Below are 13,702 nucleotides of genomic sequence, written 5' to 3'. Positions count from 1 at the left end.
TAAGGTGATAAGATCATGACAAGTATATTACACATATTATGATACATATATGCATAATCGGTACTACTGTAACGTAATAAGAATAAAGTCTGTCCAAATCAGATATACAGAATTATAATGTGAACATTTTCAAGGTGTTCAGTCGGTTAACTGCAAAGAGGTTAAATAAAGAGATATAGATAGTTATACATATAGATATTATGAGATATATTATGAGACATCCAGTTTGACGGGGAGTGTGGAAAAGAGGTGAAGAGGTGAGTGCAGGTGGGTTGGAGTGGGTGGAGAAAAGTGTCAGGAGTGTTGTGTGACTGAAGAGTGTCATGTGACAGAAGAGTGTCAGGAGTGGTGTGTGACTGAAGAGTGTCAGGAGAGTCATGTGACAGAAAAGTGTCAGGAGTGTTGTGTGACTGAAGAGTGTCAGGAGAGTCATGTGACAGAAAAGTGTCAGGAGTGGTGTGTGACTGAAGAGTGTCAGGAGAGTCATGTGACAGAAAAGTGTCAGGAGTGTTGTGTGTGACAGAAAAGTGTCAGGAGTGTTGTGTGTGACAGAAAAGTGTCAGGAGTGTTGTGTGTGACAGAAAAGTGTCAGGAGTGTTGTGTGTGACAGAAGAGTGTCAGGAGTGTTGTGTGACAGAAGAGTGTCAGGAGTGTCATGTGACTGAAGAGTGTCAGGAGTGTTGTGTGTGACAGAAGAGTGTCAGGAGTGTTGTGTGACTGAAGAGTGTCAGGAGTGTCATGAGACTGAAGAGTGTCAGGAGTGTTGTGTGACAGAAGAGTGTCAGGAGTGTTGTGTGACAGAAGAGTGTCAGGAGTGTCATGTGTGACAGAAAAGTGTCAGGAGTGTTGTGTGACTGAAGAGTGTCAGGAGTGTTGTGTGTGACAGAAGAGTGTCTGGAGTGTTGTGTGACTGAAGAGTGTCAGGAGTGTTGTGTGTGACAGAAGAGTGTCAGGAGTGTTGTGTGACAGAAGAGTGTCAGGAGTGTTGTGTGACTGAAGAGTGTCAGGAGTGTTGTGTGTGACAGAAGAGTGTCAGGAGTGTTGTGTGACAGAAGAGTGTCAGGAGTGTTGTGTGACTGAAGAGTGTCAGGAGTGTTGTGTGACAGAAGAGTGTCAGGAGTGTTGTGTGTGACAGAAGAGTGTCAGGAGTGTTGTGTGACTGAAGAGTGTCAGGAGTGTTGTGTGACTGAAGAGTGTCAGGAGTGTTGTGTGACTGAAGAGTGTCAGGAGTGTTGTGTGACTGAAGAGTGTCAGGAGTGTTGTGTGACTGAAGAGTGTCAGGAGTGTTGTGTGACAGAAGAGTGTCAGGAGTGTTGTGTGACAGAAGAGTGTCAGGAGTGTCATGTGACTGAAGAGTGTCAGGAGTGTTTTGTGTGACAGAAGAGTGTCAGGAGTGTTGTGTGTGACAGAAGGGTGTCAGGAGTGTTGTGTGCGACAGAAGAGTGTCAGGAGTGTTGTGTGACAGAAGAGTGTCAGGAGTGTCGTGTGACTGAAGAGTGTCAGGGGTGTTGTGTGACAGAAGAGTGTCAGGAATGTTGTGTGACAGAAGAGTGTCAGGAGTGTTGTGTGTGTGACAGAAGGGTGTCAGGAGTGTTGTGTGTGACAGAAGAGTGTCAGGAGTGTTGTATGACAGAAAAGTGTCAGGAGTGTTGTGCGAAAGAAGAGTCTCAGGAGTGTTGTGTGTGTGACAGAAGGGTGTCAGGAGTGTTGTGTGTGACAGAAGAGTGTCAGTAGTGTTGTATGACAGAAAAGTGTCAGGAGTGTTGTGTGACAGAAGAGTGTCAGAAGTGTCGTGTGTGACAGAAGAGTGTCAGGAGTGTTTTGTGTGACAGAAGAGTGTCAGAAGTGTCGTGTGTGACAGAAAAGTGTCAGGAGTGTTGTGTGTGACAGAAAAGTGTCAGGAGTGTTGTGTGTGACAGAAAAGTGTCAGGAGTGTTGAGTGACAGAAGAGTGTCAGAAGTGTTGTGTCAGAAGAGTGTCAGCAAGAATCAAAGGAAAGGTGTAGAAGACAGCAGTGAGTCCAGCTATGCTGTATGGGTTAGAGAATGTAGCAGTGAGGAAAAGACATGAGGCAAAGACGGAGGTTGCAGAGATGATGATGTTGAGGTTTTCTTTACTACACTTTTTAAACTTTTAAATCTGGCAGTGCCCCAAATACCAGAACAACCAGGCACAAGAACAATTTCTTCCTCCAGGCAATCTACCCCATAAACAGTTAAATGTTCCCCTCATTATGCAATAACAATGTGCAATAACCTTATATTTAATTGTTACCATCTCCATCCTAGTACATCCATGTATCTATTCTATTATTATTATACTATATATTCTATATCTAGTCTATTCCATTCTACCATCTATAGTAGAATTTATTTATTTTGCTATTTATTTTCTCATTTTTTACATGTGTATTTTTTGGTAATCTCATCTTGTTGTTTTTGTGTACTGGAAGCGTATAACACTAAAACAAATTTTTTTGTATGCGCGCAAGCATACAAGACAATAAAGTTCTTTCTGTTTCTGATTCCGATTCTGATTCTGATTTGGGAGTGACGAGGATGGACAGGATTAGGAACGAGCACATCAGAGGGACAGCTCAGGTTGGCTGTTTTTGGGACAAGGTCAGAGAGGCTAGATTGATGTGGTTTGGACATGTACAGAGGAGGGAGATGGTTATATTGGTAGAAGGATATGGGAGATGGAGCTGCCAGGAAAGAGATCAAGAGGAAGGACAAAGAGGAGATACATGGATGTGTTAAACGAGGACATGAAGTTAATTGGTGTGAGAGTAGAGGATGCCGAGTATAGAGTTAGGTGGAAACTGAAGATTCGCTGAGGTGAAACCTTACAGGAAAAGCCAAAAGTAGAAGAAGATACTATTAGATATTTATTTTGACATTTATTTTTAAAGCTTTTTTGTTATGATTCAGCAAGAAAAATGATGATAAAGTTGGAGAATTAGTCTTCTCTAAAATTAGAGATTCGATTCGAAATTAGAATTAAAATTCTCTAAAGTCTTATTACTAAAATTTAATTTATTTATTTCTTTGTGTGTGTGTCAACACACTTGGCCAGTAAAGCTGATCCTGATTCTGATTCTGAGGTCTGTGTAGGGGCAACAAGACGGGGGGGTCTGTGTAGGGGCAACAAGACCGGAGGTCTGTGTAGGGGCAAGATCGGAATCAGAATTGCCTGAATTTTATTATATTAATAAATAAAGTGTCAATAATACATCTTATTAAGAATGCAAAAAAAAACAATGAAAATGTGTGTCCAAACTACCAGACGTCATTACAGTAGTTTTTAGTGCAGTAAGTGCAGTACTGCTAAAGTAGGAGAAGAGGGCGGTGTTGTTGCATTGTTTTCCCCAGTTCTGCACCTGAAATCCGACATGTAGTAGTGACATCTATAAGCGTATTATATTTGTTAATAAACCAATTTAATTTCATTTGACAACTTCATTTCATAGCTTTTAACAAAATACCAAAAATACAAAAATTGTGTACGTAAGCAAAAAACACTATTATTTTTTTATTTTATTATTACAAACAACTGATTTATTAATAAATTAACAAACAAATAAACTATTAACTATTAACCACTATTAACTTATAATAATTGATTATAATAATTAAAGTAAGCCCTGTACTCACTAACAACATACACTTCTAAATACAAATATTTGTGAATTGCCAAATTCTGAATAAAGCATAAAAAGGCACCATGTCCCATGCTGTTGTAGGTTGTTTTAACTACCAGTTATGTTAACAAAGTTGGCTTAAGATAATATGCAATAACAATAACATCAGCAAAATGATTCACTCAAACATGCTTTTTAATCACGTATTTGTAGTTTTTATTTATTTATTTATTGAAGTCTGTTCTTTCAAAGACAGAATTGTGTACACACACATATTTTGCTATTTTACAGTAGTGATGTAGGGCTATAATGATGTTTGCAATTCATAAAAACACACTCACATCTATTGTATGCATGTTTGCAGACGATATTAGGTTAAAAAGTGTAGACAAATTGTAAAAGTATTGAAATTTTACAGTAATTTATTAATGATGGGTTTTCCAACAACAGCTTTAACATTTGCCTATTCCATACCTAGTGTAAAGTATTTTATGTAGTATAAAGTAACACATAATCCAGTACATTTGCTCATTAGGCTAATTCTTAAAAACAGGGAAAAACCTATGACTGATGCAGGAAACAACTGAACAAAAGGTTAAGGTTCTAATTCAAGGGCCCAACCATGGCAGTTTAGAGTTGAGTTTAGAAATGATTAGTTGAGGTTGCTCAGTTGTTAAGTCTGAGTTGCAGAACATAAGGTTGTGTGTTCAAATGCCAGCACTGCAAAATTGCTATTTTTGGGTCCATGAGTAAGACCCTTAACCTTCAGCTCAATTGTATATAGTTTGTATATTTAAAAACATAAATGAATATTTTTTAAACCAAAAGAGCAAATGTACTGGATTATGTGTTACACCATAGTATGTAATATGTTATAGAAATTTTATTGTAAAAATAAAAAATGTGCAGTGGTTAAATACAATAAATTACTCTAAAATTTACAGGGTTTTTTGGGGTTTTTTTTACAGTGCAGTGTTATACATCTGTAAACACACTGGCAGTGTGCTGAGCTGAGACTCACTGTGAGCTGCACTTACTGTATGCACATTAGCATGTTGTGAGCTGTCTGTCAGTGTATCATTTTCACTAAAATGTTAATCGTAGGATATTGGATAGCAAAAATTCTTTAGTAACATGGCCTGTGTGTGTGTGAGTGTGTGTGTTTGTGTGTATCCATGTGGGACACATAAACCTAATCCTGTGCATAACCTATTCTTTGAAAGTTAAGCCTTCAGTCTGAGAACCCACTGATGAGCTAGAATCAGACATGCACAATCACTTTCTCTCTTTTAATCTCCTTTGGAGGCCTATCTATTCGAGCAGGCTCTCCTTAATTACTGTCTCTCTCACTTAGCAGGCTGTGACTGACTGTGAGAGCACTACCATGGCAGTGGCTGGGAATTCCATCCACTCAGTCATGCTTAGTCATCATAGCTTGCTCACTGAGTCTAAAGTCAAGATAGAACTTTCTATATGAATAGATCCACAAATTACCAATACGATCAATATCAACACAGTGTGATTTCACCAAAATGCAAGCTCAAGCCGGTATAATCACAATAATTATAATCACAATTTTTTAATTATAGTATTAATATTTCTGATATTCAGTCAGAAATATTTTCCGTGTTTAATTAAAGCCTTGCCACCTCACAGACCCCGGGTTTGATTTTGAGCTCAGGTGACTTCCTAAGTGGAGTTGCTGTTGATATTGTGTATTTTTCTTCCACCTGGAAGGTGGATTGGCTAAGATGAAGTGTGCCTAGTTGTGAATGAGTGTGTGAAAATGTGCCTGTATGATGCCCTGCTATGGACTGGCAGCCAATCCAGGGTGTGTTCTCATCTGACGCCCATTGTTCTTGGGATCGGCTCTGAATCCATCACAACCCAAACCAGGATAAAGCAGCAACTGAATGTGAATGAGTGAGTAAATGCTCTTCAGGGATTATTCCATCTTGGTCAGAACTCTTGATAGCACTGAATCCAGAGCCAGCCCTGGGAAATACGGATGCTATGCAAATATTCACCCTAAACAAAATATCAGTCTTTCTCAGCTCACTATGCACACAGATTCACACACACATTCACCTAGGAGGCAATTTTATCGTATTCAATCCATTTTAAGAATTAAGATTAGGGGACATTGTATAGAATCTTTATATCTATAATTATATGGTGTGTTTGCAAGAAATGCATTATTTCTTTGTAATTAGGGTCCCTGAAATGTGCATAAAAGTGTAAAAATGTGACCTGCTTTTAAAAGATTAATATCTAATATTATCTATTAAAGTTAATTTGCAGTAAAAGCATAAAAAACAGGGCCATAAATTCTTTAAGCAGCTGCATCATATGTTGTGCTGCATCATAATGCTATGTACAGTTTGGCCTGTCTATGATGTTTAATTAATATTTCAATTTACTTATTTCTTGGTTTCTAATTACTACAGTGAACAATGTCTTCTGTATAACTACTGCTGTCATATCCAATTGCCCCTATTCAGCGTCTCTATTTATGTTTGTACGTTTCATGCTGAGGGGCACAATGCAGGTCCTGGAGAGGAGTGGGCTTTAATTAGTTTCTGTTAAGTTGATTAAGAGGGAAAAAGTTCAGGGTTGAGGCCGGACAAAAGCCACTCTGGCCAGTCGCAGGTGCTCTAAAATGTCTGCCAGATTCTACTGGCCAGATTAAAGTCACTCAAGCCTCTCTAGAAAAAGCCTGTCGCACTGCACCAGAGGCTAAAGAGCCCTTAAGTGAAACTTTTTTGAAGCACCAGACTTTGTTCTACTTTCTGCCATGACTGACATGACTGTCTAAGATATAAATAATTGTATATGGAAGATTGAATGTATTTCTTTATATTTAGACAAATTAATTATGTTCAAAAAGTGCTATAAATATCTGAGCTAGAGCTTCCAACAAAGTCAAGACATCATACAATAAGTTTTTCATGGGTCATTTGGACCTCCCAAACTTCGGAGCCTGTCCATGCGTAAATGCAGCTATCAGCTGTGCCTTATTTGCCTTTTTCTAGGGACTGTATAATCTGGTTCATCACATGCTCATGCCTTGCACAGAGTTCTGAGGGAACAGCTATCCTTACCATGTGATCCTCCCTTGTCTTTGAAATTTTCAACTGGAAAATGAATGGTGTTGATTGGTCTGGCATGTGAACAGATAAACTGAGACTGGCAGGTATGGTTGTATTGTCCTGCAAAAAAAAAACAATTTTATAGGCAAAGGTAAAGGTGTAAGGTTTGCTTCATTTAAAATGTAGTTCCTGTGGAAATATTTCAGTTTTCTGACTGAAGGAGAGCTAAACTTAAACTGAATAATACTATGGGTCAAATGGGAAACAAGCAAAAATAAGACAAAAATCATGTAATGGAGGAATAAGGAAAAGGACAAGAGGGATATAAAAGCAGAGAGTCTGCACTGGCAGCCCTGGCAAACTCCGGACCCCTTACTGTCTGATCGTCCTAGGGTCTTTTTGACGGGCGCCAACACAACAGGGTAGAGAGACAATTGGACAACAGCAGGACTCATGACTGTGTGTGTGTGTGTGTGTGTGTGTGTGTGTGTGTGGGTGTGCGCGCATGTGTGTGTGGTGTGTTAGGGTTTGGGTGTAGTTGTTTTAGAGAGAAGAAAATGAGTTGAAGGTATCATTCAGAAAAGAGTCCACATTGTTGAACTCGGAGATGGAATGATGGAAGAAGTGAAAGGAGTGATGGAGGATTACTATAAAGAACAAACACAAAAAGCAAAATGATAAGCCAAGATCCAGAATAGGAAATTAAAGAGGGGAGAATTTGTATTGTAGGCAAAATTGAATTGAGTGATAAGAGAAATTAGGTGGCTAAATAGGAGAGAAGTGGAGAGATAAGTGGGAATGCAGAAGGGCATGAGAGGGAGTTCACTGGGAAAAGGAGGAATGTCTTATCATAGCTGCAGATCATGTTGTGTGCACATTATTCCAAGTGAACCATCTGCTTGAGATAGATAAGCCTTAGATAGATAGATAGAGAGAGAGAGAGAGAGAGAGAGAGAGAGAGAGGTACAGTAATAAAAGGGAAAATGCTGGAGAAGAGAATACAGAGATGATATTCACTGCAATATGTCCAGCTAGAAGGAGCAATGTCTTCTCATATTATAGATATTTGCACTTACATGTTTTAAGTCTCTCTCTGGTATACATCCTCATGCTACTGATTTTCTGTAGTGTTTGCATGTGCCACTCTAGGAGTCCAGGAGACACTATTTTTCATCAAACTGTAAAAATATACGGAAATGAAATAGCAACAACAACAACAACAACAACAACAACAACAACAACAACAACAACACTCATTTATGGGACACATCTCAACTGAATAAATTTAACTAAATGTTATTAGAGATATTAGATATCTGTGTATAACAAAATCCATATTTGTGCTGTAAACACCCACATAAAAGTTTTTCAAAATTATGTCTAATTGATATTTTCTTGATATTTTATTTAGCATATTTGGAAGGAGTCTCCAGTGTGTAGCAGATACTATGCTGATAATGTGGCCCACTGGGGGGTAGAGTTATAGGTTGGGGGTTCTGGGGGGGATTAGGGGATGCCAGTTGGATCATTTTACAGCTGCCGGACCCTGGGCACCCCCTAGCCTCCTAAACAATGAGGATTAAACCCCTCTTGTTCTTAAACTCTAAAAACAGCAGGGTGACGAAGACTGTATTCCTTCCTTTACTCTTAGCATTAAGCTGCACTGGAGGGGTAGGCGAGCAGGGTTTGGGTTTAGGGGGTAGGGGGTTCATCACAAAAAATAATCCTTGATTTTTTTCCCATTTGCAAAGTTATATGTAAATGTTTATATTGATGGTGAAATATAAGGCAAAAGACTAAAACCAACTTTGTGAAGATATTCTATTAGTTAGTCCTAATAGTGAAATGACTTAAAACGTTGATACTACCCCAAGGCAAGATTAATCAATTAACCATGTTACAAAGGTTTAGTCACAAAACAGCTTTTCCAAATGAGATTACCAAAGTTTAGACATGGGTTTACAAGACAGGGCACTTCCACATTTATAGATATTTACTATAGAGAGGTGAACAGTTAATACATGTAAATCTGAAAATCAATACAGACAGAAGAATAAACAGAACTATATATATATCCATCTCTTCTACAGATTAGATTTGCATTCAGGTTCCTCAGTATGTTGACAGCTCTTACATCCTTTATTCTTCTCTTTTTACAGATTATATAAATAATCTGTAATAGCATAGTAATGGCACTCTAGTACTGAACAATATAATTTTCTTTTTACAAATTGAAAGATTTAGAAGTTGTGCTTGACAAGGATCTCTTTAGCTTTGCATGCATCAGATTTATGGTCAGGATCAAGTACCGAATATGTGTAAGAGGAAAAGGTAAAAAGTGGATTAGAGGAACCACATGACAAGCCCCTTTGGTGCAACTGAATTTCTCATCTTAAATCCAGCAGCATGATGGTTATGTGATGCAGGAGAGAGGCAACACACACATAAAAGGCCCTCTTTTGTAAGGAACTCAGTTAAAAAAAAACAGAAAGGGTTTTTTCTTTGCCTGTCCTCATGACCTATCAAAGCCAATCAGCGTGTAAAGCCTTCAGAACGTTGCTCATATTGCAGGCTCCCTCTGACAATGGTGCATAATGATGGCCGCCACACTCATCACATCCAATTTAAATCGTCATGGACAGGTCCACTGAGAGGGGCAAAGGGAGGGGAGGGCATGAGAGCTAGGGTTTTGTCCTAACTATTCAACATTCATGTGGGAATGGATAGTAAGGTGGCATAATATGGGAAAGGGCCTTGTTTCCATGTTTTCATCCTTCTTGTTTTTTTATCAAGTACAGCGTATCTATTATTTCTTTACTTATAAAAGTTTCTCAACAGATTATTTGCTTAGCAGCTACTGTAGAACTTTTGAGAAGATAGATGAAAATCATTGTTATTGTCATTGTCAAACAAATCCTGAATGAGAAAGAAAACCTCCTACATATTTATTCTCCCATACACACTAGTTGACTCTGTGTTCACTTTTGGAAGTTTGGATATTTCCATTGGCTCTTGTTAATCCCTTTCCCTTTTTTCTGTGCTAGTTATCTTCCCACATGCGTCCCACTCCGTTCTCAGTCCCATTCCTTTTCAAGATACAGCCTGAGTTGCAATATTTATCCGTCAGCCCAAACAATGACTGCCTCTTGGCAATTAAATAGTGTTTCTAACAAAGCGATCCGTGGCACACTGGTCTAATGGCATTACTTTTGGGACAATTTATCCACTGAATAGTCAACAGGATTTTGTCTCTCTTGGGGAGAAACTCCACTTTACCAAGTTACCAGTATTACAGGGTTTTTACTTAAGCTTATATTCAGGGTTTACAGATTAGTGACCCCATCCCTACCCCCAAAGGTAGCAGAAAGAGAGATGGAATCATGGGCCTGAAGTGGTAGATTGATTCTATTGCTTTTGGCTATTTCTAATGACCTGCAGCATCTATCCAGGGATCATGTCTTTTGTATAGCATATGATTTGAACTACTGTATTTAATTACAAATTGAAAATAGGTTTCAGGTCTGAGTTGGAGTCAGATCACGAATGAGAAAACAACAGTTAAGCACAGCACTTTTTATAAAAGATTTATGAAGGTGGCTAATTATGAATTCCTTTTATGTAATTCCACTTTAATTAACTATTAATTAAATGAATTAACTGATCTGTTAATTTTATATTTTTTTATTTTTTATATTGTTGTCAATATCTTATGGCAAGTCAATATAACAACCTTTTAATATCAGAAAAGAATGGCTTTATAATATCTGATTTGGTTCAGATTAATTCAAAGATCACAACATTTCACTTCTTTTTGATATATAAAAACCAATGGCCTAGATTGACATTGTGGGTCATTCTTGTCTCTTTATTATCTCCTGCTTTAATTTTCATGTAGCACATGGTGACCTCTGAACTCAGCAAGGCTCAACTTGACTTGATGCTTGGAGACCCAATGGCACAGCCAACTCTATTACCACACAGTGAGAGACTAATTACTCCATTAGTACTCCACAGAAGCATATCTACACACAGCTTGTTCCTGTTCTCTTTACCAGACATTTTAATTACCAGTTAATTGTCTGCCTCTCTTCCAAGTTTTAAGCACACTGTATTTAACCTGTTGTTATTTCAGATGGATTGTTATTTTTGCTTAACTACTGTGAAAAATGGAAATGTTTTGAGTGATGTCACTTAAACATTGAGTGGGTTTGCTGACCACTTGCAGACTGTTCATTCATTCATTCATTCATGCATTCATGCATTCCATACTTTATCTTGTTCAAGACATATCATTCAAAGCAGAAATACACACATGATAGGATATCTGGCTATCGCAGGGGACTGGTATGTTTTTGGGAGGTGGGAGGAAACATGTACAACTCCACACAGACTGTAAACCAAGCTCAGGATCATGTTCAGCACCCGAGAGCTGTGCTATGTTATCTACTGCACCACCATGCCACGTAATGTATTTTTGTGTGTTTAAAACTCTATTATTCTTTTTATTGTGTATAATAAACTAACACAAACTCTAATAGTCTCTGAATTTACAATTAATAACTTTGCATTACAGTTTTGTGATATTATTATTAATTAAACGGCTTCTATGTAACTCCTTGATTAACTTTTTTGAACTGGTGATGCTGATAAGAACTTTCTAAGCATTTTATGAAGAAACAGTAGTTGCCTAGTAATAAACCTAGGCTTAATAAAAAGTAAATTTACACATATGTAAAGTGTGTGTGTGTGTGTGTGTGTGTGTGTGTGTGTGTGTGTGTGTGTGTGTGTGTGTGTGTGTGTGTGTGTGCGCGTGTGTGTGCGCATTTGTGTGTGTGTGTGTGTGTGTGTGTGTGTCTGACTGGTGGATTTAGGTCGGCTGTTCAAAGACTGGCTTTTTGCATTGTTGGTCTGGAGAGGATTAGGGCAGGAGAATGGACCTTCTAATTAAAAAGGATAAGTAGGCAGAAAACTAGTGAGAGGCACATGGAAGGGTACAGAGAAAGAAAAAGAGTGAAGGAGCAGTTTGAACGAGAAGAGAAGAAAAGCAAAAAGAAACAGTTTTAGGCATCACTTCTTCGGAAAGACAGCTATTCAGGCCAGATTAACTTTACACTTAACTGTCTCACTCCGTCAATTCTTTGTTCTTGCTATTTTTAATCACTCTATTACTCAGTTTGTTTTGTAAATACACTTAGCAAATGGAAAATTTACAAGGCACTTGTCCACTTGTGTTCTTGTGTGTGTCTTATGCATGTTTACTCAGGCTGAGAGCATGGGGCAGTAGGTGGGCTGTTTACTGTAGGATTTCTACATTGTGGTTTTGTCTTTCCCACCTCCATTCCACTTAACTCCTCCCTTCAGTCTGTAGGTGTTCAATTAGGCTAAGTCTTGACCATAATCACAATTTCTCCTAATTCACAATCATTTCCTAAAGACAACAAGCAACAAATATGTGGGTATCATGCTTGGTTAAATATAAGCATTTAGAATACATTACAGCTTTTTAGGTTGTTTTGAATTATAATAAGGTATTTAAGTGTGTTTAGAGATATGATATTAATAAAAATGCAAGGGAACAAGATTTGATTGATAAATGAATTATCAAAAATGAATTATAAAATTGCAAATAAAGAGAAAAAGAGAAAAATTTTATGGCCACAACCCAAGTTTTATATAACATATAGCAAGGTTATACTGTTTATTTATTTATTTGTTTGTTTGCTTGTTTGTTTGCTTTAATATATTCACCGAAAAATGTTTCAGTAGGCTAGTCATTATTTGTTATTAGTTTCAAATAATTTGCAATGGCAAATTTATGAGGTCTGTCCTCGAGCTGGCCTTTAAAAGATAAAATTGAATTACTAGCACAGACTAACTGCAAATCATATTTTTTGGTATTATGGATAAGTAGGAGACAGGTGTAAAAATCAAAATAGGTTTGTGGATTTCTCCAATATAACCTTTCAAAAAAGTATTTTTGCTTTTTTGTTTGTTTATTTATGAAGTTTGTTTGTTGAAAAAAATATAGGCTGAGCTCTATGTTTGTGTATTTGTGTATAACAATCATGTGGGCTGTCAGACAGCCTTTACCAGGCAGATCATTGACGGTGGCTGAGTGTCATTTCACGTTTTAAGCACAAATGTCTGGGTTTTATCTCTGTCAAATGAATTAGTCTTGGCTCCTTTTACCCCCTAGCATCTTCCTTTCGATATAGAATGTGTGATATAGAATCTGTAATCTGTCAATACCAAGCAGGCCTACTAGTAAAAGATGCTCTGTGGCAATGTCACATCTCAGCTAATTAAATTATCTTTTTTTCTAGTGTACAATTACCATATTTCTTTGGATAAATCTGTGAAAAGTTTGCTAAAAGCATCCTAAAGTTAAAGTCGCTGACAGTGATGATGTTTGACATGAAGCTCGTTCTACCATTTAACCAAATTTGTGGTGCAACTATAGGGTTAAGAGGTGAACTAAAGCTTTCGGCTTTGAATGCCATCATTAGAAACATTCAATACAATATAAATGTCATTTAATTATTAAAGATTTAAAATGTATACCTATATAAACATAATAGTAAGGATAATATACATGCTTCTTCTTCTTCTTCTTCTTCTTCATATTATTAGTAGTAGTAGTAGTGATGGGGAGACAGAGACATATACTGTATAAAGATAAGAACGTATTATTAGATTGATTCAACAGAACATGTTGATCATTTAAAATTATCATTTAAATCAATTTTAAATGGACAAATAATGAAATTATAATAGAAAAAAAATTGACTTTAGAAAAGGTGTTATTATTATTATTATTGTTGTTGTTGTTGCTGAAAGTGAAATCCTGGGGGTAGTTAGAGTTTGTCCTTATGGCGTTAGAAACACAATGCAGACTGTTGTGTTTTCATGACGCAGAAAATGAATGAGCCCGAAAGCGCAGTCACGCGCTGCGTCGCGTAATTAGGGCAGCGCG

The sequence above is a fragment of the Tachysurus vachellii genome, chromosome 3 (genome assembly GCF_030014155.1).
Source record: "Tachysurus vachellii isolate PV-2020 chromosome 3, HZAU_Pvac_v1, whole genome shotgun sequence".
Lineage (NCBI taxonomy): Eukaryota > Metazoa > Chordata > Actinopteri > Siluriformes > Bagridae > Tachysurus > Tachysurus vachellii.
Note: the sequence above shows the minus strand (reverse complement) of the source record.